This window comes from Echinops telfairi, unplaced genomic scaffold, assembly GCF_000313985.2.
Source record: "Echinops telfairi isolate 266 unplaced genomic scaffold, ASM31398v2 ScPeMD7_7427;HRSCAF=8465, whole genome shotgun sequence".
Lineage (NCBI taxonomy): Eukaryota > Metazoa > Chordata > Mammalia > Afrosoricida > Tenrecidae > Echinops > Echinops telfairi.
The window spans coordinates 13,654,155-13,658,636 of record NW_022111327.1 but is presented as its reverse complement, the minus strand read 5'-3'; positions in this window follow the sequence as shown (position 1 = coordinate 13,658,636).

Here is a 4,482-nt window from a genome sequence, read left to right as displayed (position 1 = left end):
CTTTTTTGCTGCCCTTCTACTTGACTAAGCATGGGGGTCTGCTCCAGGGAGGTCTCTCCCGGTGACGAAGGACCCTGCTGGCTACACTTCTTTCAAGACAAATTTCGGGCCTATTTAAAAAAAAAAATACTGCCACCGAGTCATCCCTGACTCATAGGAGGAGAATGGCCCCTGTGCGGTTCCGAGGCTAGGCCTGTCTGCCTCATCTTTGTCCCGAGGAGCAGCTCGTGCAAGGAATTCCTGCACTCCAAGCGCCCTAGGGGCAGAGTGGTGACGCGGTGCGCTGCTCACTACAAGGGGAGCAGGTTGAAACCACCACCACCGCTTCTTGCAAGAAAGATGGAGCTTTGGTCTCACATAGAGAGTTAGTTACAGTGTTGGAACTCACAGAGGCAGTTCCACACGGGCCTATAAGGTCACTAGGAGTTGACACCAATTCAATGGCAGTGAGTTGGGGTTTTCCAATTTTGGTTTTTTAAGTACCAAGGAAGACAGTCCTCTTTCCAGGCCCCTAATAGGCTCCACAGGCGCAGCATCACCTTACAGCTCTTTTCAGCCAGCCTGCCAGACAACAAGCACACGTTCCACACACCCCCAACTCCTGTTGCCCTTGGTACCCACTAATCTCATCCACAGGGAGCCCTGCTGGCGCCGTGAGGCAGGTGTTGGGCTACCTCAAGGTTGGTGATTTTAAATCCACCAGCCGGTCTATGGAAGAAAGATGAGGCCATTGGCTCTGGTAAACATTTACGAAACTCAAAAACCCTCGGCAGGGTTTCTAGAAGTCAGAATGGGCTCAGTGGTCATGGGTGGATGCACTCATACAAACCTACACGCACGCACTCTTGCACACTCAATTACACATGCATGCACACTCAGTTACACATGCATACATTCAAAAGCCCAAACCCAAAGGCACAACTTCTGTAACTGGCAATAGCAATGTGAGTCTTAGGGGAGAGAAATGGGAGAGCAGTCCCTGCAAAAGGACATCACACTTGGTAAAGTAGGGGGGGCAGCGACAAAGATGAAGGCCCCTGCCGAGATGGACAGACAGTGGCTGCAACAGCGAGTTCAAACATAAGAACCTCTGTGAGGATGGCACAGGTCCAGGTGACATTCTGTTCTGTCATTCATAGGGTTGCTATGAGTCAGGACCGACCCCACCGCACCTACCAACCAGGTGGACTATCTCAGGTGCCTTGTTTTTCCCCTTCAATTTTTGAAAAGTGTGGTAAAATAAAACTAAACTCACTATCAATGGCGACCCCCTGTGGGCTTCCTAGACTGATGCTGTTGACGGGAGTGGAAAGCGCAGTTTTCCTCCCAGGGAGCTGCTAGTGGAACTGCCGACCCTGTGGATTGCAGCCCAACAAGTAACCACTGCCCCACAGGACTCCCTGCCCCATCTCCAGACTACAATTCAGTGCCATTAATCGCAGTCACCATGCTTTGTGTAACCATTGCAGCTATTCCCAAGCTTTGCAACATCTTAAGCAGTAATGCCAGGAGCCCTGGCAGCACTGTCGGGTAAGTGACAGACTGTCTACTGCCAAGGTCGGTGGTTCAAACCCACCAGTCTCTCCACCGGAGAGAGTTGAGGCTGTCTGTTCCCGTAAAGGTTTAATAGCCTACATCAGGTGGCCATGAGTTGGAATCAGTTCATGGCAATGCATGTGACTTCAGTTTGGTTAAGCAGACACTCAGTGTCCCTTAAGCCATGACAATTCCCCACTCTTCCCTGCCCCCGCTGGTAATACTAGCAACTGTTAGTCTCCATTGCATTTGCCTATTAGAAACTTTTCTTTTGAGATCACGCACTAGTTGTCTTTTTGCGTCTTGGTTCCTATAGCATACAGTTACTTAGGCTCATCCACATCTTGGCATGTTATCAAGACTAGGTTTTGCTTTGTTGGCGCTGTGGCCCAGTCAGTATGTCCATTTTGTTTATCTTTGATGAGTGCTTGGGGTTTCTCCTTTGGCTCTTGTGAAAAGTGCCACAGTGAACATTGGCGCCAGGTGTTGCTTGCTGCCTTTGCTTCTTCTGGGTGTGCCCCGAAGACAGGAGTGCCTGAGTCGCAAGTTCATTCCACGTTCAACTTTAAGCTCCTTTGAGCTCCATTAAGCTCCTTTTCCAAAGTGGCTGCTCCATCTTATGTCTTCCCACCAGCAACGGACGAGGGTTCCGACTTTTCCACCACCTCACCAACACTTGTTAATGTCTATTTGCAAAAAAATCATTGCCATTCTAACTCAAGGGAGGTGATAGTTTATTGTGGTTTGAATTTGCAAACTACAAGATCGTCCGTTCGAAACCACCAGTCGTTCTGCGGGAGAAAGATGAGGCTTTTGACTCTCGTCAAGAGTTACCATTTCATTGGACATTCCCTCACAGAAGGGTCACAAGGAAGGGATAAGTCAGCCCGGGTGCAGTAGAGCATCGACAAAACACACAACATTCCTCTAGTTCTTTAAGGCTTCCTGCCTCCCACTACCATGACCCAAGTTCTACCTTACAAATTCAGTTAGACCGCAACATGTACACTGGTACAGATAAGAGCTATCAACACATGGAATCCAGGACAGATAAACCTCTCAGGGACAGTAATGGGAGTAGTGATACCATGAGGGTGGGGGAATGTGGCGGGGAGAAGGGGTACAAAAGGAGAATCAATGACAATGAATGACGTATAAACTCCCGCCCCCAGGGGGATGAACAACAGAAACGTGGGTGAAAAGAGACAGGGGTCGGTGTAAGACTTGAAAATAATAATTTATCAAGGGGCCACAAGGGTAGGAAGGTGGTGGCAGGAGGGGGAAAAGAGAAGCTGATACCAAGGGTTCAAGTAGAAAGAAAATGTTTTGGAAATGATGACGGCAACATATGTACAAATGTGCTTGATACAATTGATATACAGATTGTGATAAGAGCTGTAAGAGCTCCCGATAAAATGATTTATTAAAAAAAAAAGTTACCATCTCAGAAACCCACCAGGGCAATTCTACTCTGTCCTATCGGGTCGCTATGAGTTGGCATCGCCTCAATGGCCGTGAGCGAAGGAGCTCTCGTGACCTAATGGGTTACGAGTTGGACTGTCAACCTCAAAATCAGCGGTTTGAACCCACCAGCCACTTTGAGAAGGATGAGGCTTTCTGCTCCCATGAAGATTGACAGCCGAGCAAACGCACGGGGCGGTTCTACCCTGTCCTGTAAGGACCTGATAAGTTGGAAATGATTTGATGGCAGTGAGGTTTTCATTCAGAATTTTTTAGTCAGAATCAACTGGATGGAAGTGAGTTTCCTTCTCAGCTTTTGAAGAGGAGCCCTGGTGCCATAGTGGGTTATGAGTTGGGCCATTAACAGCAAGGTCACCAGTTCCACTCCACTTGCTGCTCTGCAGGAGAAAGAGGAGGTGTTTTTGCTCTCAGAGTTACAGCCTTGGAAACCCTTGGGGGCGGTCCTGCCTTGTCCTATAGGGTAGCTCTGGGGCAGAACTGACTTCATGGCCTTTGGATTTTGCTTAATGGCTCAAGACGAATCTCTGGTGGTGCAGTGAGTAAGTGCTAACAAGGAGGTCAGTGGCTCAAACCCACCAGATGCCTCTCAGGAGAAAGATGAGGCTTTCTGCTCCCCAAAAGACTTACAGCCTGGGAAATCCACAGGGGCAATTCTGTCCAGCCCTATTTGGGCTGCCATGACTCAGAATGGCTGGACAGCAAGTAGAATAAATATGTATGTGTACATGTAGGAAGGCCAAAAGGGATTGCTCCCCGGCTTCCAGTTTATTTCAAACAAAAAGTTTGTGATTGGTAGATGACCACATGCCAGTTCTCCCAGTCTCATTAGGGTTCCTTCCCAAAACAGGTGCAACCAACAGGGGGCCCCAGGGACTCTACGGAGCCAGTTCCATTCAAAGCAGAGAGGTCAGATCAGAAGGTGATGGCAACTGTTTTTGGGGACTCCGATGGGGTACTCCTGATAAGAGTTTCTCAGACACAAGGATATGCATTGGGGGCTTATTAGGAAGTTTTCAGAAAATGGAAAATTGCATGGGTGAGGTCAAGGCCAGGAACGTTGCACCAAGGAAATTGCCCTTTGCCATGACAACAATACACCTGTTTGCTCTTCCAGGCAGCCAGGCCTGTCCTAGGAAAAGGTCATCCGACAGCCTCGCCCCACCCACCCTACAGCCTTGGAGAAATGGGTGTTGGCATTTGGAGCCATTCGGAGATGGGCTGGCCGTGGTGCTAATGAGGGAGGATTAGTGCAGGGTGCGTCTCTAGTTCATCTTCCGTGAGATATAAGGGGGCTTCGAGAAGCAAGCTCAGAAACCGACGTGGAGGAAGACAGAGCTTGAAGGGACCAGGAAGCAGATGCGGAAGAGAAAAGGACCTTTCTTCAGAGGTGAGAGAGAGAGAGCCTGCCTTCCCCTCGGGTCAATGCTCTGACTTCACACTTCTAGCCTCAACCGTGACAAACTA